At 50.5% G+C, this 24,850-nt stretch overlaps 1 protein-coding gene and 1 non-coding gene across 2 annotated transcripts in view; one reads left to right on the top strand and one right to left on the bottom strand.

The window, feature by feature from the left end:
• Positions 1–24,850, top strand: part of XKR6 (XK related 6) — a 205,414-nt gene that overhangs the window by 97,918 nt on the left and 82,646 nt on the right. The window lies entirely within an intron of this gene.
• On the bottom strand, positions 18,765–18,871 carry LOC128576625 (U6 spliceosomal RNA). The gene has a single exon (XR_008377456.1). It is a non-coding gene; the product is annotated as a U6 spliceosomal RNA (small nuclear RNA).

Genomic DNA, 24,850 nt, shown 5'->3' with positions numbered 1-24,850 from the left:
CCCAGCTCTTATCTTCTATGTGAGGCATTTCCATCTGCCTGATTGGGATCTGGAGTTCTTCAGTGTGGGATCGTCTTTTAGGGTGTGTTAAATGAGCCAATGAATGGATAGATTTGCAATGAAGAAGAGTCACCCAGGCTCTGGCGTGGCCCAGACAGGTGGGTGCTTCTGCCAGATGAGATCGTCAGATGATGGCTCCTAATCAAAGTGGCTGTTCCCCGTTGAGAATTTTAAAAACAGGGCTCTTAAAGTGGACTCCTCTTCCCTCTTAACCCCAGTGAGGAATCTTCACCATCCATGGTGCTGTGGGCCAGATTGGAACCTTCTATAGCCCAGCTGTTCCAGCTGGAACTGGGAGATAGGCCATGCCCAGCCCCTGTTCTAGGCAGACATAGCTGTCAAAACGCAGATTTGCACCTGGCTCTGAACCCAGAGATCTTGAGGAAGTTGTTTCTCCTCTTCAAGCCACTGTCTGTAAAATGAGGATAATATTTGGCTTTCAGAGTTGATATGTGGATTAAAAGAGGGATTTCTCGTATGGCACATGCATTATTGCTGGAATTATTTTAATTGTCTCTCCTCATTTATAAGAACTGTTCTCTGCTCCATCCACAGGGTCCAGTGTAGCGCACAATGCGATAAGTACTTACAGAATAAGTTGCCAGAGACACACCAAACTTAGCTTTTGGCACATAGTTCCTGCCCATCCTGGTGCTTCCTCCAAGAATATGAGCTCCTCAGTGGCAAAAAGTGTGACTCGTCTTAATTCCTTGTATCCAAGAAGAGCCTCAAACAGGCCAATACTCTCCTGGGCATCAGTGAACCAAGTGAGGGTTTTCCATGACTGTCCCTTTTCAAGTGTGCAGGAGCCATGCCTAGCTCCTGGCCCCGGGCACCATCAAGGCACCTTGGGGTTGCAGGGGAAGCAGGAGCCAAGTCCAGGCGTCTAGGGAGGCCCGAAGGCAGGGAGGAGAGGAGAGCAGGGCTGTTGGCTCTGACCTGCCCCAGTGGCCTCTCCAAGTCTGGCTCTCAGCAGCACTGCGGGAGCCCAAGTATTACTTTTAACCAAGGCTGGAGCCAGACCCCCAGGACCAGAATTAGGGATTATTCTCCTTTACCCTCCCTGCCACCCTCCCCAGACTCTGCCCCTGCCCTGAGCCTGCATCTGCCCAGGGAACAGCAATGACAATGGTAACACCTGAAATGCACTTACATCAGAATGTTTTTTTCAACGCACTTTTTTTTTTCCTGAATGACTTTTCATCCAGACCCTATCACCTATATCTGGCCACTGTCAGAAAGGGGAATCCCCTGAGTTGGGAGCGACATTGCACTCCAGAGGCATTTTGTAAATGACACATACTGTCACCCACAGGGACACAGCAGCCAGCCACGTGGGCTTCCTGGGAGCCACAGTGTGCGCCCCTCAAGCCCTCCTGGAAGGTCCTCTGGTTGGGGTTGCTCCTCTGGTCAGCCCAGAGAGGCGGGCGGGAGGCCTGTGCGGGTCGCTGGCAGGGTCCCCGCGTCCCTCCTCCCGCCTTTCTGGCCGGGTTTGTAAACACACCCGAGCAGCAGATGGCTCCGCAGCTGCCGGCCGCGCCTCCCTCCCGAGCCCGCGCGGGGCTGCGGCAGGGCCGGGCGGGGCCGGGAGGCTCTGGTCGCTGGAGGCCGTGGGGAAGCGCCAGCCACCGCCTCTGGGGCTCGTTCTGTTTGTCTCCTTTATTTGTCCCTTCATTCGTTCGTTCATTTATTCAGATTTGTCGTGTGCAAGGACCAGGCTGGTCCTTCCTGGGAGGGGTTAAACAGGGAATCAAAAATCGCCGACCAGGGCAGCGCCTGTGGCTCAAAGGGGTAGGGCGCCCGCCTCATATGCCGGGGTGGCGTGTTTGAACCCAGCCCCGGCCAAAAAAAAGAAGAAGAAGAAATCGCAGACCAGTTCTGGGGGAGCACCCCCGAGCTGGATTCTGGGCTCTGAGGGTGCAGCGACTAGTGCACCATGTCTGTCTTCTTTCTCCTCCTCTGGAGGCTCGAAGTTCAGTTTATGCAGGTGCAAACTTTAATCAGAGCTGAAGTCCCCTCGAACCCTGAGCATCTTCATGCCAGTGGGAAAACCCAACCCGCCTTTTAAAAATTCTAGTATTCATCTGGATTTGGGGGTTGCCAGTGTTTTCTTACTGCATTAAGGAGAGAAAGGGTTGGGTTTTCCCACTGGCATGAAAATTGGGAAGATGATGACAACTGCATTTGTAATAATAAAATAATAATTTTCTATTAAACAACTCAAGAGTGACGTGTGGAAGAACACAGTCGGAATTAACGGGGGAATCTAGATTTTGATCCTGATCCTGTGAGTCATTTTTAGTTTTCTCATCAGAAAAACAAGGGCCATGGGCTGGATGCACTTCCGGGCCCCCCTGCTGATGGCCTGAGAGTCCATAAAGGATCCTGGACATGCTCTGTCTGGTTCTCCACATCTAGGAGCCTTGCAGCTATGTTTGAACCCAGCCCTGCCTAGGTTCACCGTGTGGTCCAGGGCAGTTCCTTTCTTTTCCTTTTATGAGCCTCTGTTTCCTCCCAGCACTGGTCTGAGGATTGTGATCAGGTGTGTGAACATGATTTGCCTTACCCCTGGCATGCAGGCCTCAGAGATATTTTCTTTGGAGGAGAGTTAGCCTCAGGCCTAAGGAGCCAGCTCCAGAGCCGGCGAGCATGTCCTTTCTCGGGCCACTTTAACTCTGCCTTGTACTTATCTGTGTCCTGGGGCCGTGACATCTGGGGCCCTACTGACCCTACAGGGACTGCTCCCCCCAGCATTAGCCACTTCCTGGAGGTGCCCACTCAGCCACCAGGGCACTTTTTAAAGACAAACCACACCCTAAGCCTCTTTATCAAGCTCTCACACTCTGAACCACTGTGCCAGGTGCTGGACAATAGGTACTGCTCCTGTGCCCCTAGAAGCACAAAGTTGTTCACACTCACTGAGCCTGGACCCGCTCACCTGCATAAGCTGTTCCTTCTCGCAGAACCCACAGTAAAGGCCCTTGCCCATGTTTCTCCCTTTTCTTCTTCCTCTGCCCTTCAGTCTTGGAATATTCTAAGATGATTCATGGGAATAAAACAAATCAGGGGTAGGAAAGTGGTGCTTTAGAGTTTAGGGGGACAGACGGAAGGATTGTAAGCCTGTTTGCTTTCTCTCCCTTTTATTGAATAAGTGCTTGTTATACATTCAGTGTTTGAAAGGTGTGGCATGAGCTCAGGGCCGGGATTCAGGTCCACACATTGTGTCCTTAAGAATTCCCTATCTAGGGCAGTGCCTGTGGCTCAAAGGGGTAGGGCGCTGGCCCCATATGCCGGAGGTGGCGGGTTCAAACCCAGCCCCAGCCAAAAACTGCAAAAAAAAAAGAACTCCCTGTCTAGAAGCAGGGAGGTAGGGGTGGATGTGATAAAATGCTTTTTAAAGGGGTAAAAATATCCAGGGTCCCACCATCAGGGTCAGGGAGAGTGTCCTGAAAAGGGGGTGTTTGACAGGTAGGCACTGAAGGGTGGGCAAGTGAGGCCTGGACGGGGAGCAGGTGGTGACCTCACACTCAGCTTGGGTGTAGTGGTTGGTGGGGCCTGGCCCTGCCCTCCACTCGCAGGGCTCAAAGGGGTAGGGTGCTGGCCCCATATGCTGGAGGTGGCGGGTTCAAACCGCCACCACAAGCAGAGATGCGTGCTAGCGAGACCATACCCAACTCCTGTGACCTCGGGAATTTATAGAACTTTCTCAAATGTGTGAAGTGAGGTTAATAATAGCGCCTACCTTGAAATGCTGCTGTGAACATGCAGTCAGATGTCACGTGTGAAGAGAGGAAAACACTGGGACAAATGTCACGTCTCTTTGTCCACTTGTTCATTCATCCAACACATAGTTTTTGAGTCCCTACTGTGTGCCAGGCCCTGTTTGTTTCAAAGCAGTGAACAAAACAAATAAAAATCCCCCCGAGGAGAGGCGACGCTGTTGCCGGGAGGGGAGGGTGGGGGGCAGAGAATAGAAGAAATAGACAAAATCTTAGGTGACAAGTTAGGGAGTGGTAATGTGATAGGAACAAGTGAGGTGATAGGTGGGGAGTGAGGGGGTCCCATGTAGAAGTATTTGATGTTAGCATTGTTTATCATTTAATGTGGGTGGAAAACAGGAGTTGTGAAGTGAGGGGGGGTAGGAAGATAGTGTTTTCGTGCATAGATCTGATCTAGGGGTGCCAAGAAAGGCTTTTAGCCGTGGCATGTCTTTGCTGCACTTGAAGACGGTGAGGGGGCTGCTGCTCCTCCTGCCTGGATTGAGGGGGAGACCTTGGCAGTGTGGAAGGAGAGAGGGGGGCGCCAGGCAGTTGAGCACCAGGCCTCAGACCTGGGCTGGGGCACCTAGTGGGGTGGAATCCTCCTTGCTTGGGGGTTTCTCAGCAGGTCGGAGCTAGCCTGGGCTGGGAGAAGTGAGAAGCAGAGGGTGTCAGCCTCCCAGCCAATCACCTGCCTGGAACCTGGGAAGGTGGGAGGGGCAGGAAGGCGGATGCTGGAAAAGGGGTCAATGCTCCATTTCCCACTGAAGAAAAGGCAGAGAGTTGCAAAGAGTATGAATGAACTTCAGGTGTCACCCAAATCAATCATGATATTAATTGTTGCATTTATGTGGCTGCCGCTACAGGCCACTCAGGTCCCAGAACTCAGTGATCCTGGCGCATGGCCTGTCCTTCCCCAGTCACTGGGAAGCTGGGGTCTGATGGCCAGAGGTGCTTTGATGAGAATGATTCTGTTTCAGGAACCAAGGGCAGCTGGACATCTGTAAACTGAGTGTCAGGAGCATGGTATTTGTACAAAAGCATCCACCTGCTACCCTGGTGCTTTCCCAGTGTACACGGGGAATCCTTACCAATCATCCTCAGAAGAGCACGCGCGCTGTTAGCGTTCCAGAGCAACGGGGGAACTCGAGTTTAGCGTGAAGAATGGCAAGGAGATGGGGAAGGAACTTGTGGGAAATGCAAATCACAGCAATGTAAATAAAGAGCTTCCCAGTAAAGGCATAAATAAAAAGCAGGCACAGTCCCTGGGGAATAGTAATCAGGCTGCCCTGGCTTCTGCCTCCCCGAATGGAGGGGAGCGGCAGGACGCCTCAAGGGCTGTCTCCAGCCAGTGTTGGCAAAGGAATCCCCTGCAGTACCGGCCTGGAGCTGGACTCCCACCCACGCCCCATGGGAAAGGAATTGTTCCAGGGAACAGTAGGGCTCTAAGCGGTGAAGGGGCGTTTCAGGGGAGCTGTTCCTCGCTGCTCTTGGCAGTTACTTTGGGTGAACACAGTGTGTGGAGGGGTGCACAAACAGAATCAGGTTTATGAAGAGTTGTGTCCCACAGCTGTGACGCAGCATCCTCAGGGCCCTCCTGCCTGTGCAGTTCACCATGTGCAGTTCACCCCCTTCCAGGGGGTCACTGTGAAGTCATGCAAGTCACTCTAGAAAGCCCTATGTGCTCTTCTCAGGCCAAGTTCTAGGTGAGTGGGCCAAGGACTGAGCCCAAGATCAGTGCAATGTAAACAGCACCCTCCCCAAGACATTGCATCCTTGGGCAGTGCACAACCTGAACACCAGGACATGGGTGGATTTCTTGTCCAGGGCACTCAGTCTGTGAGCCAGACTTTGCACTCAGGCCTTGGAGCACTTAGTGGTGCTCTGTGGAGAGTTAGTAGTTAAGACTGATTTGCCTTGCTCTGTCTCCCTCTCCCTCTGCTCCTGCCTTGGACCAGTGGCCATGTCTAGAACAGGGAGGGGGTTATGGCCTCCTTGTATTAAATTCTTCTAAGTGGCTAGCTTTATTTAATCACCCACGTTGCTGCTGCCAGCAGCTATGGCAGCCTGCACTCCTGGACCTTGCACCTTTGATTCCCCACCCAACATTCCCACCATATGTTATTTCTCATGAGGCAGCATTATCCCAACGTGAGAGGAAATTTAAAGAAGCAAAAACATCTGCGATGACTCCATCTTTTAGCATGTGTTCCCATGTTTCCTCTGGAGCTCACTTGTGTACACACACATTTGTGTGTAGTGGGAAACCTGGTGTACACGGGTTGAATTCCAGAGAGTGAGAAGGCCTAGGGAACACCCCCCGCCCACCCTCCACTGGGCAGGAGGGCGTTTGCTAGGGGCATGAAAGGGGAATAAGTAACATTTGTGGGCTGGGGGATGTTTTCATTTTTATCCACAAGGCACTGCAAGTGAATCTTGGTTACTGTGGGAATTCTCAGGAACAGAAGGCTAGAAACAGATTTGATCGATGAAAGCTGATTCCAGAGAGAATAAGCCATTGATAAATCCCAGCCCTGCCCTGTCAATCACAAGGAGTCAGGAAAGGAAGGCGGGAGGGTGGCGCCGCTGGGAGGCTCTGGCCGCCCTGCCCCAGCAGGGGCGTCATTTATCTCTCCTCTGTCTGGGGAACCAGCTTTCTCTCTAATTAGCGGGAGGAGGATCTGGGATTGATCTTGGCAAGAACCCAGGGCTGGGTTGGAGACCTCAAGGCTACTCAGTGCAGACTTTGGAAGTGAAATAAGCCCTGTGTCCCTACCCCGTGCCCCTGCCTTTGTAAATAGATAAGGAGAGTGAGGCCTGGAAGAGGAAGCAGTTCCTCCAGGAGGGGACATCCATGATGACACACGGACGTCCCAGAGAAGGGGCCCCAGACTGCAGTGCCTTTGTGGTGCTTAGAAGAAAGTGTGTGGTCCCCAGGGCAGCAGGGGTCCCACTGGGTGCACAGCATGGGTGTGAGGAGCCAGCTGGACGTGAGCTGCCCGTCGGCTGGTGCTACTGAAGCCCTCTGTCCACGCTGACAGTACAGCCCCCACGGCTGGATCTGGACCACGAAGAGCGTTCTGAAAGACCCCCTCAAGAGATTCACGATGGTCAGGGGGTGACAGTTTTATCAGGAAATGTTGAGTCTGAAGAGTGTGTGACTGAGGTGGCTGTGCTGGTGCTGGGGTGGGTGCAGGTAACAGGCAGGTTGTCCCAGGGGCTCTGGGCCAGGCTGGCAGCTCTTGGGGAGCAGGGGAGGAGCAGTGAGGAAGAGGCTGTGCAGGGAAGGCTTGCTGACCAGCGCTGCGCACACACATGCGTGTAGTCCATCCACATAGGTGTGTACATGTGCACACACATTGCATCACTATTGCTGCTAGAAGTGATGGTGACAGGGCGGTTTTTAAGGGCTTTAACTAGTCTGGAGCATTTTGTTCATTTTTTTCTCCCACAGCACTGTCATCGTTATCTGAGTGATTTGATTCTGTGCTGACCTCACCCTCTCTCTTCTGCCTCCCTCCCTCCTGGGCCTCCTCTGCTCTTATCTGGGCACTGGGTCCCTCACATGTTGATTTGGTGGCTTTGGGGGCAGTGCAGGTGTGATGGATGTCAGTGTGCCCAGGGAGGGGAAGACGAGGGGCTGTGCAGGCGTGGGACGAGGGGTCAAATGGCTGGAGGGGAGAGTGGGCAGGGTCCTGGGTGGGCCCTGGTGGCCTTCCTGCTGCAGCTGGAGCGTGGAAAGAACAAGAACTTGGACATTCCTCAACACCGAGGGCTGCCACTTCAGAGCTGTGTGTCCCTGGCAAGTCGTGTACCCTCTCTGTGTGTTTGTAAAATGGGAAGTATGGACTCCCAGGGTTGCTACTAGGAGTCAGTGGGTCAAGTTGGGTGCAGTGGGACCCTTTCCTTAAGTGTCACCTTTCCCTCCCTGATTCTGTTCCTTAAAGCTTTGTAGATTTGAATGTGCTGAGACCCACTCCATCCCCTGCACCACCACAGGCTGGACCAGGCTCTCAGAAGTGCGCCTGGTTCCCTCGTGGGCGCTGTCAGACCCGCCTGAGCAGAGACCGAGGGGCCTGCGCAGTCTGCTCCCCTCTCCCCGCACGTCCTCCCTCCCTGATCTCATCTTGGGCCACACTCAGGATGTCTTCAGAATTGTGGGGTACTGCCGTGGGTCCTTCAGACCTTAGCACCAAGGCTGTCTCCTTGGGGGTGTCTCCCTGACCTGCTGTCTAAGATCACCTCTCCTTCCCCTCTGCTATGCTGTGTCACTGCTCCCTGACTTCCCTTCTGTAGCAGTTACCCCACACTAAAATGACCTTGTGGCTTTGCTTGTCCCTCACCTGGCATCCACCTCCCCCCAGAATGCTCTGCAGAGGGTGAGGATTCAGCCTCGGGCACTGCCACGTCCCAGAACCTGCAGGGCTCACACAGAGGCTGAGTCAACCTGACCTGAGCACTCAGGAAGGGGCCGAGACGCGCCGCCCAGCATCCGCAAGGCAGGGCTCGGGACCTTGTGATTCTGGGGTCTCTTCCCCACGAGCAGGTGACGTGCTCGGCCTCCGAGTCCCTCTTGTTTCCTGTCCTTCTGCCCTTTACACCTTTCTCTTCCTTCATTAGTTCAAGAGATCCGGATGGGGAAACGATAAATGCTACAGGAACTGAGCCTGGGAGGTGAGCAGGGAGCGGGTTGGCAGGAGGTCCTGCTCTGAGAGGGCTCAGCCCTGTGTGAGGACAGAGTGGTGGCACAGGCATCGCTGGGCTCCCCAGAAGTCCCCAGATTTTCTCAGCTTTTGCTGCTCTGGGCCATCCCGGCTGGAGGTGGAGGGAGGAGAGGAAAGGAACCCGGCTTCTACTGAAAGTGGGGACAACAGGGAGAGAGGTGGGAGGGAGAGCAGAACTGGGCCCCGGGCTGGGGCTGGGCTGGACAGCTGGGGCCTCCAGTCTGGGTGGCTGGGTGGACGCTGGAGGAGATGCCCCTGCCCTGGGCACACTGTCCCTTCACCAAGTGCCATCTCTGTGCTGGGCACCTTTGCGAACACCAGTGACTCCACAGGGAACCAGACCAACAGGCCTCTTTCCTTGGTGGGGTTTTCTGTCTCATGGGGAAAGCAATGGGCAAACAAAACAAATCATTCTCATTTCAGATCATAATGAGTGCTCTGGAACAAACAAAGCTGGGGAAGGGGCAATTCCCCTGGGGGTAGGGGTGCTGTTTTAGATCTGGGGGTCAGGAGAAGGTCCCTCTGAACAGTGGTCTATGAGCAGAGGCCTTAGTGATGTGAAGGATGCATCAGATTGCAGATTTTCCAGCCAGCGAGTAGCAGGTTCCCTTAGGATGGGAGGAACAGCAGGGAGCCTGGTTTGGTTGGAGTGGAGAGGCCAGGGGCAGGAGAGAGAGGAGCAGGTGGTGGAGGGAACTTGGGGTTGATGCTAAGTAGATGACTGACTGTTCAAGGGCCATCAGTGCATGGGTCTCAGGCTCAAACCCACCATTCTGGCAGTTACATAGGGTGGTGGAGGGGCTGAACCTGATGAAGGGACAGGTTCTGGAGGTGGGGCTGGATGGAAGTGTTCACAGATTGGGCTGTGGGAGAGGGAAGTCACAGATTCACCTTGTTCTTTAGTCTCAGCAACTGAATACCATGATGGTGTCTTTTGCTCCCTTGGGGGAAATAGCAGGAAGCAAGGTTTGGAGGGGAAAATCAGGTGTTCTGTTTTACGTTTGGAAAGCCTGAGATGCTTGTGAAACATCCTGGGGGGATGTGGGCTTAGGATGATGTTAAAAGCTGTGGTCAGGATGGGACCACCCAGGGAGAGCGTGGAGATAGGGGCATGCATCCAGGCCTTGCCACACCCGGAGAACAGGCGTAGAGAGCAGGTGCTGGGGCATGGGAGGCGGGCAGGAGGGTGAGCTAGAAGCGCAGCGAAGGATGTGGAAGGAATGAGTCCACAGAGGGAGTGGTGGACTGAATTAGACACCAGTAAGGCCAAATGAGAGGGCCCTGCAAGTCATCGGAGTAAGGTCTTTGGTGAGTTTGAACAAGAATGATCGTGGTGGGAGACGGACACACAAGCTTTCTGGAGAGAACAACTGGGGATGGTGCTGATGGTTTCACACGTTCTGCTCCCAGGGGAAGCAGAACAATAAGGACAGTGACTGGAGGGGAAGGTGGATTTTTTTTTTTCTTTTTTTAATTTCAGGTTTTTGTGAGGGTACAACCAACCAGGTCACAATTTTGGAATTTGTTAGGTAGTTATGTCCCACCCCCAAAAGATGTGCCATACATTTCTGCCTGTGCTCTTTAAGTGGGAGCACACCGATCTTTCCCCTTCCTTCCTCCTCCCAACTTGAATAGAATTAAGTTTCTTTTATGTGGGCGTGTATTAGATCATCTACTGGCTTCAGAATAAAATTGAGTACATTGGCTACTTACTTTTCCATTCTTGTGATATTTTACTAAGAAGAATGTGTTTCAGCTCCACTCAGGTTAATACAAAAGATGTAAATCTTTCCTTTATGGCTGAATAATACCCCATGGTATACATATACCACAGCTTATTAATTCATTCCTGAGTTGATGGGCATTTAGGTTCTTTCCACTTTTTTTTTTTTTTTTTGCAGTTTTTGGCCGGGGCTGTGTTTGAACCCACCACCTCCGGCATATGGGGCCAGCGCCCTACTCCTTTGAGCCCCAGGCACCACCCTCCACATTTTTTGTTTTTTTGAGACAAAGTCTCATTTTGTTACCCTTGGTAGAGTGCTGTGGCATCATAGTTCACAGCAACCTCAAACTCTTGGGCTCAAGCGATTCTCTTGCCTCAACCTCCCAAGTAGCTGGGACTACAGGTGCCCACCACAACACCCAGCTATTTTTAGAGACAAGGTCTTGCTCTGGCTCAGGCTGGTCTCAAACCCGTGAGCTCAGGCAATCCACCCATCTCAGCCTCCTAAGTGCTAGGATTACAGGCGTGAGCCACCTGGCCTGGCTGTTTCCACATCTTGTTAATTGTAAATTGAGCTGCAATAAACATTCTAGTGCAAATGTCTTTATGATAAAATGAGTTTTGTTTCTTCTGGGTAGATGCCTAGTAGTGGGATTGTGGGGTCAAATGACAGGTCTAATTCGAGTTCTTTGAGGATTCTCCATACTTCTCTCTAAAGAAGCTGTATTAGATTGTGGTCCTACCAACAGTGTAAAAGTGTCCCTCTCTCTCCACACCTGCACCAGCGTCTGCAGCTCTGGGACTTTGTGACTTCTCACTGAGGTTAGGTGATATCTTGGGATGGGGTGGGTGGGGCAAGATAGCAGACCAGAAGAATCCTTCAACTGAGCTCTCTTAGAATGACTGGGGAAAAAGACAGAACCCAGCCATACCTGGTTCAGAGACCTTATTCAGAGTCGTAGCTCAGGGAGTATAGCAAGGAGGTGGTGAGCTGGATGCAGCGAATGATCCAGAGCCGTGGAAATCTGATGAATTAGGCAACTGATTATGACTGGCTGGGATCGGCTGGCCCCCGGCAGGGGTCTGGGATAGGAGGAATCCTTTCCAGAGTTTTCAGTTGTTCAGGAAAGCTGCACATTGAGTGGAAAGCTTGGAAGAGTGGGTGGACGCAAATAGTATTCAGGAACCAGATTTGAATGCAGTTGGAGTGGTTTGGCCATAGGTTTGTTGGCTGGTGAGGTAGCCATACTGGGAAGGTCTCTGCAGCCAGGGTGCTGCCATTGTGGGAAGGTCATGGGAAAGTATTAGCAGGGGCCTAAAGCATGGCCGCCTTAATTCCACCTGCCAGAATCAGAACTCTACTCTTGGGACAGGCTCAGGGACTCTGGCACCCTTTGGGAACTGGAGTCAGGGGGCACTGTGAGACCTGCTCCTGAAGGATTCTTGTGAGCTTTAAGATCCCAAACCGGAGAGGTCTGAATGCTGAGGAGACAATCAGGCAATCACTGAAGGCAACTAAGTTTGGAATAAGGAACATAGAGGTTGCTGGCTGCGCTCTTCCTCTCCTAAAAATACCACAGTGCCACCTGGTGTTCTGGAAACATATTGTGAGATACTGTCATCAAGAGCAAGGGCTTCTGTGTTCTGGCCACCAGAAGAGTTTGGCTTTTGTCAGGCTGAGGCCATTTCAAGACCTAAGCTCTGAGAGAAGGGAATTTGAAGCAAAGGAGTTAGCGAGAAGGAAAAAGGAGGACAAAAAGGTGAACAAGAAGAAAGAACACATGAGGACGAATCAACAGAAAAATTCTAGCAACATGAAAATCCAAAACAGAGCAACCTCCCCAAGGGACCATGGGCCGGCTACTGCAGAAGACTCCACCTATAAAGAATTAATGGATTGGACAGACCTAAAATGCTTCCATCGACCAACTTGTCTTTTTCTCATTGTCCTTGGTCGAGTTCTAGACTGTCAGCACTGAATGGAGTGTCTGAGACCACCGGACCAGTCCCACGCCTTCAACTTTATACTGAGGACATGAAGTGACTCTGTCCAGCCAGGACTTAACTGTGGACCCTGGGGAGCTGAGATCCACGTGATCTCCATGTTAGCCATGTTGTCGTGTCACTCCTACCTGGACCTGGCATGCCCCTCTCTATTTCTCAGCCAGCCTCATTGACTCCGTCCTGGACAAGGGCTACATTGTTCATCTCACAGGACAGATGGTGGCCATCGTGCTAACCACAGCAGCAGCAACTCCAGGGGTTGGGGCGATGGCGGGAACTGTTCCTGCTGTTCCTTTGCACACGTTTACCTTTTGCAAGTGACGATCCTGAGGGGCAAAGCTTAGAGCTCCAGGTCAGCTACTGGTGGAAATGGCATCTCTTTGTGGTAAGAGTGATGTGATTTCCTGGCAGGGGTCCCAGAGAGGCTCTCAATGCTATAGTTCCTGTTTTGCAGTGGTAGATTGAGGCACAGTAAAGGAGGCTGTCTTTCCAGCCACTCTGAAGTGGACATAGGCTTTCTGTTCTGGCCTTATGTCTGTGCTGTTTGCCTTTGGTGATTCTTGAAAGGCTTTTAAAGATAAATTTAAAAACACACAGTAGAAAACAGATTTGGTTAACATTTTTTTCCTACATTTCTCACCTGTCACTGGAAGAACGCTTTTGGTTTTTATCAACTGGGTATTTCCTTTGCTACCACTGGAGCCTCGTCCACCCCCATCAGCCTCTGGGGAGCAGAGGGGGTCTGATTGCTAACAGCACTTGGCCAACTTGCTTACTTTCCTTCTTTCTGGCTGCTCAGTGAAGAATCCCTGGTGGGGTGTTGGCAGAGCCTTGGAGGTTCTGTCCTCAGTGTAGAGACACCGCAGGAGGATGCAGACCCTGGCACACCCCCTCAGAGAGGCACAGTGAGTAGCCATGTGGGGTCTGGGGCTGGGTCACTGCACCCCAGGCATCCATCTATCTGCAAATAAGTATAGTAAAATAAAGCACCTGCCTGGAAGAGCCCTGGATCCTTCGGCCTGATCATGTTCTGAGAAAGGGAGAACAGACAGAGGTTTAGGAGATCCCCACACAAGAATAAAGAGAGACAGCTGGAGATGCCAAGAGGCTGTTGCATTTGGCCAGCCCGTGTGCTGCAGCCATGAGAACCCAGATCCTTTTTCCAGGAATAAGCTGGCCTCCCAGGGAGGCTTTGGAGCTCTCCAAAGCCCAGAGCCTTTACTTGCCCCAGAAAAGTTTCCTGCCATCAAGGCCAGCCATTTCTGTAGAGTGACCTCCAGAATGCTGGCCAGGCGGCAGTCACAGGATCTTGTTCTGACTCATCCCTGGTGGACACCCTGTTGATCTCATTGATAAGTGCCGGCAGCTACCGTGGCCACTGTGTGCCTGGGAAGCCAGCCAGGCCTGGCTTCATTCACTGGCAGGTGGGGCCAGCCAGGGGTGAGTGGGTAGGACAGTGCTGTGGGGCACAGGCCAGTGAGAGAACATAGCAGAGGTCCCTGGTGTGACCCAGGACTAACCAGAGCCAGGGGCACCTCCAAGGTCAGCTCAGGGAGGTCTGGGGCTCTATGGACAGAGTGTAGCCCAAACCCTGGAGGCTCAAGGCCTGCTGGAGTCTGCGAGTAACTTAGAGGGGCTGCTCGGTCTCAAGGCTCCCTTCCTTGGAAGAGGCCTGTGAGGACCTCCCCTGCAGGGCAGCTCTTCCCCAGCCTTGCTGTTCATTAGCACCTCCAGGGACAGGGTTTAAAAATACAGATGTCCAGTTTCCATCTAGAAACTCAGACCCTTGGGAGTTGGTCCTAGGAGTCTATATTTTAAACATGTTCTTTGGAGTCCACAGTCCTGCGCTGGCTTTTGGGAACCACTGTAGCCAGAACCAAGGTAGGACTTGAGCCAAAGCCACCTCAAAGAGCCACATGACTCCATAGCTACCCATCAGGGGAGCTCTTGGGGGACCTACAGATTGCCTGAATTTAGATCTCTCAGCCATCTCCTGGCACTTGTGGTAGGACAAGGGTACACACCCTGGCACGGGAGAGCTGGCATTCAGATGCTGTCCCCTCTCCCTGGTTTTGTTTGATGTGCAGTGTTTATCTCTGTCTGAATTAACAGCATTGCTTGTTAATGGGTTAACTGTCTCCCGCTACTGAACTTGAATTTCCTCATCCACCTGCTTGCTGCTCATACCCAGACACTCAGTGGCACGTCACCAGGCTTCGATTCATGTTTGTTGGTTGGATTTGAGTTCCAGGATACAGGTGGCTCTCGGGATAATTCCCAACGTCGTCTGGGCTGTCAGGGAAGCTCCTGAAAGCCCAGGCTCCATTTTTTCCTCTTTAACTGGAGTTTCAATCATTTCAGCTCTAGTCAGGCAGGAATTCCTTGCTTGGTTGTTTTTAAAATGTGGCTACCTGCTAAGTGTTATATACATCTTATTCAAGTTTCCATTCAGCAGCATTCTAGAGCAAAGAGACATCACTCTGGCCCTACCGCCAGTCCCCATGTCAACTCTCTGATGCTGATGAACATATAAGAGAGATCAGAGCTTGGTTAGGGCGCTGGCCACATACACGGGGGCTGGCGGGTTCGAACCCTGCTAAACAACAATGATGACCATAACAAAAAAATAGCCAAGCATTGTGGTAGGCACCTGTTGTCCTAGCTACTTGGGAGGCTAAAGTAATAGAATTGCTTAAGCCCAAGAGTTTGAGGTTGCTGTGAGCTGTGATGCCTTGGCACTCTACCCAGGGTGAAAAAGTGAAACTCTGTCTCAAAAAAAAAATCAAAAAACAAAAACATATGAAGAGAGATCAGGGTGGGTTCATGCAAGTCTGAAGACGTTTCCTCAAAGGGGCTATAGGCAGGTGGGAGGGGAGAGAGGGCAAGGGATCCTAAAAGATGGTGCTTCCCTTCCCATGAAGAACAGACCAAACTTCCTCTCCAAATGATCTGCCCTAAACAGCCTGTTTTTCTCAGAACTACAGGCAAATCAGGTTGAAAAACAAGGGCAGGATGATGCTTGCTGAAGGTATGATATGACCTCCAAGGAGGTGTTGAAGTCCCAGCCCTACAGGCCACTGGGCACTGCACTTCCACGTGGCTAAGTGTTACCCACTCAGCATGTGGTTTTCCGGCTGTGCAGTGGCTGAGCGTGGGGTGTGTGAGTGTGTGTGAGAGACAAAGAGTCACCTGTCCTTGCCCTGGCCTGCGGGAGAGGTGGCGCCTCTCCTTGAAGCAATCAGGACAACATGGGCGCTGGAGCCTGACATGCCTGCCTTTTGAGAACCTTTTTGGTGAGGCAGGTAACCCCTCCCAGCTCAGTGACCCTGTCTGTAACACTTGGACTTTCAACACCAATCGCTAGGTTGTTGTAAAGAGTAACTGAAAAAGTACCATCCACTTAGCCTGTAGATTTAGTAATGGCATGTTCACTGTTGTTAAGTTTTTTGTTTTTTTTGAGACAGAGTCTCACCATGTCACCCTTGGTAGAGTGCTGTGGCATCACAGCTCGCAGTAACCTCCAACTCTTGGCCTCAAGCAATTCTCTTGCCTCAGCCTCCCAGGTAGCTGGGACTATAGGCGCCCACCTCAACACCTCGCTATTTTTTGTTGCAGTTGTCATTGTTGTTTAGCTGGCCCGGGCTGGGTTGGAACCTGCCAGCCTCGATGTATGAGGCCAACCCCTGCCCCACTGAGCTATGGGTGCTGCCTGTTGTTAAGGTTTTTTTTTTTGGTTGTTGTTGGTAAATATATATTAGATTTACCTTTTTAACTATTTTTAAACATACAACAGTTCAGTGGTATTAAGTATATTCCTGTCGTGCAGCCATCACCACCAGGCTTCTTCACAACTTCTTCATCTTCCCAAATAAAGTTTCGTGCCCATTAGATGACAATTCATCCCCCTCCCCAGCCCAGGCCCCCCATCTACTTTCTGTCCCCATAAATCTGACTACTCTAGGGACCTTATATAAATCCAATCATATGGTATATGGTTTTTTGAGACTGGCTTTTTAAAAATAGAAGATGGGCAAATGATACATTTTAAATTTAGTTCTGTATTTCGTTTGAAGTAAAAAAATGCATAATAGTAGAATAACATCCTACTTACAGAAACCCAGGGCAGCCACCTGGAAGCCATGGTTAAAGATAATTTGAAGGTAAAAGCCACGTCCCCAAAGGTTCTTAAGGTGTCTTTGGTGTGACAACCGGCTTCATGAGCTCTGCTTTCCCCGTCCCAGCTTTATTGGGGTATAAATGACAAATAAAAATGGAAGATATGAATGGTGTACAGCGTGACATTTTGATATGTATTTGTTGTATGTACTGTGAAATGGTTACCGTACTCAGGCTAATCAACATATCCATCACCTCGTGTAGTTATAATTTTTTACTTACGGTGAGAACATTTAAGATCGCCTCTCTTCATTTCACGTATCTATGTGTTATTATTAACCGTAGTCACCATAGGAACTTTCTCATCCTGCCTTCTTGAAAGGTTGTACCCTTTGGCTGACATCTTCCCATTCCCCCTCCCCGCCATCCCCTGGCAACCACCTTCTACTCTCTGCTTCTATGCGTTTGATTTTTAAAAATCCACGTTAAGAGTGAGATGGTGCAGTATTTGTCTTTCTGTGCCCAGCTTATGCGACTGAGCATGATGCCTCCGTCAAGGGGGGGCCCAAGACCGGGTGCCTGTCCTCCAGGAGTCCCTGCAGCTGGTCAGGCAGAGAGCCTGGGCCACAGGTGAGCAGAAGCAAACTCCTCAAGGCCCGAAGTGCAGGTGGGACTTTCAGATGTTCAGTGGGTCAGGGGAGCCATCAGGGCTGGCTCTGTGGAGGATGGATGGACAGTTTCTGTGGGCTGGCAGGTGTGCAGTGGTGAGCTCCCAGCATGTGCTGCTGAGCCTCTGCTGTGCTGTCTGGGACACTCCCTCTCTGCATCCCAGGTCTCTTCCTTGTGGACACTCTGAGTCCCATATACTAAGAATGTTTGTGTTTTCTTTTTTTTTTTTTTATGCAGTTTTTGGCCAGGACTGGGTTTGAACCCTTCACTTCTGGCATATGGGGTTGGTGCCCTACTCCTTTGAGCCGCAGGTGCCGTCCAGTGTTTGTGTTTTCTTAACCTTCTCCTTTTCAGTAGAGATGTATTGGGCATATATTATTTATGATAATTAAGTTAACCTTTTTATATTACATAGTTTGGCTATTTAATCCTCCCACAATGCGCTGAGTCCCCGGGGCAGTGGGGGCTGGTGAGGGGCACCGCAGCAAGACCACCTGCAGCCTGCCCCTGGGCTGGGGCCCTGGCTCTCAGAGCCTCCCTCGCCCACTCTCTTTGAGTTCCAGAGTTCCTGGGAGGTGGGAGGTGTGTGCAGGGCCTCCTCCAGGCCCGAGTGCTTGAGAGGCTCCAGGAGCTGCTCCCCACATCTGCCAAGGCAGGGGCCACAAAAGAGCCCACTGCGGGAACCCAAGTCTTAGCTAAGTCGAGCACCCAAAATCCAAAAATCCAAAATTCAAACTGCTCCAAAATTGGAAACTTTTTGAGCACTAACACAGTTCTCAAAGGAAATGCTCATTGGAGCATCTGGGATTTGGGACATTTGCACTTAGGATGCTCCGCTGGTATAATGCAAATATTACAAAGTCCAGAGAAGATCAGAACTCTAAAACACATCTGGTCCCAAGCATTTCAGATAAAAGATACTCTACCTGTAATAAACAACCAGGTGGTGTGACGTGCTTAGAAGACTCCCTACTGGGAAAAATGGGGGGAGACCAGACAATTGTGTTCATATTTGCTTATTTATGCATAAAAGACTTCTTAAAAATTATAATATAGTGTTTATTTGGGGGGGCAGAGTTGAGTAGAAAGAGGACTTTAAGCACCCTTGGATGTGCCACACCCGAGCGTGGGTGTGAAGACAGAGAAATGCTTGAATCATTTCAGTGTAGTGAAACCAGTTTTAATGTCTTATTTCACCAGCTGGAGTCTTTTTTTTTTATTACTTTTTTTATTTTATTTTTATTTTTTATTGTTAAATCATAGCTGTGTACCTTTGTGCAATCAAGAGATACAATGTGCTGGTTTCATATACAATCAGAAATATTCTCATCAAACTGTTCAACGTAGCCTTTGTAGCATTTTCTTAGTTATTATACGTGGACATTTGTATTCTGCATTTAGTAGGTTTCTCCTGTACCCATTCTAAGATGTACCATAGGTGTGGCCCCACCCATTACCTGCCTTCCACCCTGACTTTCCCCTCCCTTGGCCCTTTCCCCATATTCTTGTGCTATAGTTGGGTTATAGCCTTTATATGAGAGCTATAAATTAGCTTCATAGTAGAGCTGAGTACATTGGATACTTTTTCTTCCATTCTTGAGATACTTTGCTAAGAAGAATATGTTCCAGCTCCATCCATGTAAGCATGAAAGAGGTAAAGTCTCCATCTTTCTTTAAGGCTGCATAATATTCCATGGTATACATGTACCAAAAAATATGGAACACTTCATGAATTCACGTGTCATCCTTGCGCAGGGGCCATGCTAATCTTCTCTGTATTGTTCCAATTTTAGTATATGTGCTGCGGAAGTGAGCACTCACCAGCTGGAGTCTTTCCTGGCCTGGCCTGGGCTGGATGGCAGTAGGGCTGCCCCCACTCCCATCTACCAGGACCCACCACTTGCTACACAGAGATCGCTGATCACCAACTATTAACTTTCCTGGTTCCTCCCCTTTGCATTGTTGACATTTGCATTGTCAACATTGTTTTCAGAAGCTAAGTTGATATCGTCTTTGTACAATTTCCTGTCCATATTATTTTTTCTTAATATTTTATCACAACCGTTCTCCAGGCTTTTATAAACTTCTCATGAATCAGTATTTCTAAAATTTACTACAGGGATGTATGGTACATGAAATGGTTCCCCGATATCCCGATAGCGTTTCTGCTCCAACCCTGGTGGGGGTGGTAGCCCCCCCCCTTAGGAGCCTGTTAAGAGGGTTGAAATGAGCAATTGTCATAGTGTCTGATGTCCAGGCAGCCTGGATGGGACCTGACATGGAGGAGGTGCTCAAAAATTGTCCCTAGCATCATTGCCCAACATACCCACCTAATCAGGGAGTTGCGTCTGTTGTGCCCAGATTTCGAAATCCCCCACAAAGACCACCAAGGAGCTGAGTCCAATGCAAAAGCAAAAGAGCCTTTTATTGCAAGCTTGAGCTTGGGCTCCCGGGGGCTCCGCTGCAATGGATCCGAGCCAGGAGCCCCGAGCTCTGGAACAGGGGATTTTTATAATGCAGCACAGCAAGCAGGGTGTATACAACTTGATCCAGGAGGCGGTACCTGATTGGGAGGGTAGCTGTCTCATGATTTCGGGGAATTGCCTGGGCTTACTGGAAAGTGAAACTTATAAAACAAAATGGTGGGGGAATGGGAACTTAATACCTAATATAGCAATATTCTGGCCTAAGATAGCGTTGGTCTGGTTTTCTCAGTGTCCAGGCCCCCCAGACCCCCCCAGACCCTGAGAGTTGGCTTTCCCCAGCTGTTCATGTGGGGGAGATGCTATGCACACCATCTCTAACCTGACAAGAGGCCATGTGCTATGGGGTGAATGTTTGTGTTCCCCCAGAATTCCTGTGCTGAAATCCTAACCCCATTGTGCTAGTATCAGGGGGTAGGGGGCCTGGGGGAGGATAAGTCATGAGGGTGGAGGCAGGAGGGGTCAGTATCCCTGTGAAAGAGACTGACCAAGTGTATTCATGGCCAGAAGGTGTTATCCATGACACCAAACCTACAGGTGCCTGACCCTGGACTCTGCAACCTGTAGAATTGTGAGCAGGGAATTTCTGTAGTTTCTAAGCCGGCTAGGCTGTGGGGGTTTTGGAGGGCCTTTGGCAAGCTTGGAGCACTGGGCAGGAAGGGGAGAGGCCCTCCAAAATCTGCACCCTGGCCCAGTTCTCAGGGCCAAGTCTCATCCTTCCTGAGCGGCTGCCTGGGCTTCCCTTCCCTTCCCTTCCCTCTTCCTCCCATTCCAGGCTGGGCCAAGGGGAAAGGGGGGAATCCCCAGCTAGGTGGCATAAATAATTCAGCATATCAGCAGTAGCGAGTTGTGCCTTTAAGGAGCGGATGGGAAGCTTGTTCTGCTAACAGCTGACAGCCTTTTGCTCTTTGGAGAGCAGCTTTATCCTGGTTCCCTGCAACTCTGGCTCAGAGTGGGCTTCCCGGGTGGGGACTGTCTGCTCAGGGAGGGCCTGGACAGTCACTCATTTCACACACACACATTCAAGCCCTCGATGTCCCAGCCACTGTACTCAGGAAGGGCAAGTGCAAGGAATAGCTGCTGGGGGTCTTTGTGGGGCGTGTGTAGCCTGAGGCTGTGGTGCCCTCCACCCCAGGTGCTGAAGGGTGTCTGAGACCCTGGTGCCTCTTACTCCCAGGCCTCAGCCCAGCCCTCTCCGTGGCTCTATGGTCTCTCCTCCTGGGTTGCCCCCTCCTGAATTTTTGATCTGCCCTTCCCTCCTTTCTATTTCAGACACCCCAGTTAAATCTGAAATGCATTTTCACAGTGTGAATCTGTTGGCTCATGGCTGCCTCTCTGCTCTGCACATGCAAGGCAACGAACCAAGCTGCATGTGTGTACTTTCTTGGCCTCAGTGACAGTGATGACATGACAGGCCTCTTCCTGCCAGGCTCCTTGAGTCTCTCTGGCTCTACCTGGCCATGAACCCTGCCTGAGATGCCCACGTGGCTAGGGCACATGAGCTGGGAGTGGGGTTGTAAACCAAGTCAAACGGGCCAGAGGAGGGGGGCTTCCCTACTGGAAAATGAGTGGACATAACCAGGTAGCTGTAGCAACAGAAACCCACTGAACCAACTCTGGCCAAAGGGAGGACAAAAATCATGTAAGCTCATTAAATGACTAAAATTACTTCTCTGAGTCCCTGAAGTATACTCTTAGCTTCTCTCCCCAATGTACTAGAGCCTGCCCGTTCCCTGAACAAGTGTTTCCCTGCTGTTTGGTGTAATTATAGTGGAACCTCTGTAAGATGACCACCCAAGGGACTATGCCAAACTGGTCAACATACAGAGGTGATTGACATGAGGAACGAGACCTACTGTTCCCACATGTACATGTGGTGCGTTTTCAGTCTATAAAAATTAGGTCAATGTAAGGAGGTGGTCACTGTAGGGAGGTGGTCAACTGTATATTTAAAATGCTCATATGGTCTTGGGTGAGCCACATGACTTCACATCCCTCAGCTATGAAATGAGCCTAAATGAGTAAATTTCTCACCTTTAAAAAGCAGGGGCATCTTTTTCTCCAATTAAATCCTAAACAAGGTTCCCCCAAACCAAAATAGATATGAATAATGTTTTTCATATGAAGGATCCCATAGTTAAAAACTTAGAACATTCACTAGTTATTAAATCAGTAAATGAGAAAAATGGGCTTTTTTTGGGGACACACAAATTTGAAATCAGAGATGATCATTAGTAGCTTGTTTTGTACATGGCTTTCCGCACCCAATCATTTCCTTTTTGAATGTGTGCTCAACACAGGATTAAGAACGTTCTGATCAAGTAAGTGGTTGTTGTAAATGGTAAAGAGTTTTCTAACAGCTCAATCTATCGCTATTGGGCCACTCCCACTTGGGTGAGACACAGCCAGACATTTGACAGAGGAGTGCTGGGTCATTTTTGTTTCACAGTAGAATAACTAAGCGAAGCCTGTTGCCCATTATAAGTACGAGGTTGGACAATTAAATTCTCAAACTCAGGAAGAGTGCCACATACGTCATGCTGAATATCACCACTGTCACCTTCAAAGTGCTCCCGTTGGGAAGCTATGCACCAATGCCAGTGCCTAGTTCACCCTTCAAAGCACTTTTTCTATTAGGGGGATCACAGGAAATACAAAAACCTGCCGATGTCACTGATGTTCCTCCCCTGGCTTTCACACCCAGTCTGTGCCAGGCCTGGATATCACTGAGCAGAGGTCACCTGTGTGTCCAGCAGGATGGGGTATTCATGGAAGGACACGACAGCCATAGGATGAATGAAATTTTCATCTAAGCTGGACCAAGATGGCTCCCATGAGTCAAAATTTGGCCCATGACTTAGGGCTGGCTTTTAATTGTGGTTTAAAACATAGTTGCATCAACCCAGTGAAACGGGCCTCAAAGTTACATTAACCCTCAAAAGAATCCCCCCAACCTTGAGAGCTATTTTTCTCCAATTTTAGTGTTTCAGATTTAGCATGCCAAATTCTCAGTATTTAGCTTGCCAAAATACAGATTCCTGGGACCCACCCCTACAGATTCTGATGTAGCAGGTCTGAGGGGATGTGCCTTCCTCAGGAGCTGCCAGGAATGCTGCTATTACTGCTAGTGAGAGTCAAGTTCAACTGTCTGAAACTTGTAGTGAGAGTCAAGTTCAACTGTCTGAAACTGGTAGTGAGAGTCAAGTTCAACTGTCTGAAACTGGTAGTGAGAGTCAAGTTCAACTGTCTGAAACTGGTAGTGAGAGTCAAGTCCGACTGTCTAAAAACTAGTTGACCCAAGAAGGTCTCTGTGGGGTCTTTCTCACTTTATTTATTTTATTTTATTTTTTGAGACAGAGTCTCACTATGTTACCCTTGGTAGAGTGTCATGGTGTCATACCTCATAGCAACCTCCAACTCTGGGGCTTAAGCAATTCTCTTGCATCAGCCTCCCAAGTAGCTGGGACTACAGGTGCTCGCCACAACACCCGGCTATTTTTAGAAATGAGGTGTCACTCTTGCTCAAGCTGGTCTCGAATCTGTGAGCTCAGGCAGTTCACTCGTCTTGGCCCCCCAAAGTGCTAGGATTACAGGCGTGAGCGACTGTGCCTGACCTGGTCTTTCTCATTTTAAACAGGGGACAGTGGCTTTCCCTAAATCAGCCTCCTGTCATTTAGGACAGGAAGAGAGGACCAGAAACTTTCTGAGAATCCTAGAAGCTCAGAAATGCTCTTCTCGCTCCCTGATAAGGAAGGACATCTCTTCTCTGCTTGCTCGAGCAGATCTAGCCTGACATGGGCAGAGGAGCACTAGACCCAGGTAGAATCAGACCTGCCTTTTTCCTTATGTGATATAGCAGTTCAGGGAAACTACTCACTTCCCTGCCTCAGTTTCCCTATCTGAAACGTAGACATGCTGATCTCCCTGCCTGCCCACAGGGAGGGCAAATCTGATAATGTTCTGGGAATGACTCTCCGCTGTCTCTACACCTGTCAGGAGTTATGAAAATCAGTTATCTGCGAAATCTTTATTTGTGCCTTTCTGGGCAGAACAGGATGTGTGAGGCTTCCAAAATTCTTCAGCAAGAACCTCTGGCTGGGTTTTGGACGTTTACCTGCAGAGCAGGACCTGCTTTCAGGCTGCTTAGTATGGGTCTGTTGAGGCCCAGTTTAACCCACTTGGATCCTTTGTCCCCAGGACATCAGATGAGCCCATTTCCGTGCAGAGACTTGGCCTTCATCCTCTATCTCCCAGCGCCTGAAGCAAAGAGCTCCAACCATATTTTGATCTCCTGAATGGCTGGTGGGAGGTGGGGAGGCTGGACTGCTACAACCTGGGAGAATGGCTTTATGGCCCTGCTGATGCTGGTGATGATGCTGATGGTTCAAGCTGGAGACGGGGTGCTATGTCACTGTTGTCACTGTCATCATCACCACTCGAGCAGCTGTCAGACAGCCTGCATGCACGCTGGGCTGGGCAGTGGACTGGCCATCTGTCATACATTACTTTTGACCTCGTGGTAGCCCATCCTCACCTTACAGATGGGGAAACTGAGGCTCAGAGGGACTCAGCAACTGGCCCAAGATCTTGTTGCCACTAAATGTGTGTGTGTCTATGAAAGTCAGAGTCTATGGGGCACCAGCTGGCGGTCCTACCTATCCCTGCTACCACCACATGGCCTCTCTAGGTTTGGCCAGCACATTACCAATGACCCCAGGAGAAGCCCATCTTAGTCGTCATTGCCAGGGAACAGGCAAGGTGCCTGGGATGGAGTTGGAGAAGGGGGTGCTGGGTGGGGACAGAGCATGGATCTGAAAGCATGGTTGTGAAAATGGCACACACACCCTTCCAGCCCATAACCATGGGAGGCAAGAGGGAGGGTGGACCTGAGGAATTTGCAGCCGTCCTGCCACACCCTGGCAGTCACATGCTGGGAACCTTAGAGGCCTGGCTCAGGGACAAATTATCTCCTATCTGTTGCAATTTGCACAGCACTCCCTTCCTGAAGGCCTGCCATGGCTCTTTGTTGCCCAGAAGGTAAAGAATGTAAAGGCCCCTGGCCCTGGCCCTGCACTTCCAGTCCCCAGTTTTATGCCTCCTGTTTCACCCCTGGCTCAGAACGAATGTAGCTTCTTCCTATTCCCCATAAACGTCCTGGGCATCTGCCTGTGATCATGCTAGTCTTCTGGCCTGGGTGCTTTTCTCTTTATTTTGTTTAGCTAAACTGTGTTCACCCTTCAAAGCTCCAGCTGAAGTGGTGGCTCCTCTAAGCTGCCTCCCTGGATCTCTGAGGTGTTCCAGCTGTCCCCATCT

The sequence above is a fragment of the Nycticebus coucang genome, chromosome 24 (genome assembly GCF_027406575.1).
Source record: "Nycticebus coucang isolate mNycCou1 chromosome 24, mNycCou1.pri, whole genome shotgun sequence".
NCBI lineage: Eukaryota > Metazoa > Chordata > Mammalia > Primates > Lorisidae > Nycticebus > Nycticebus coucang.
This window is presented reverse-complemented; position numbering and strand designations above follow the sequence as displayed.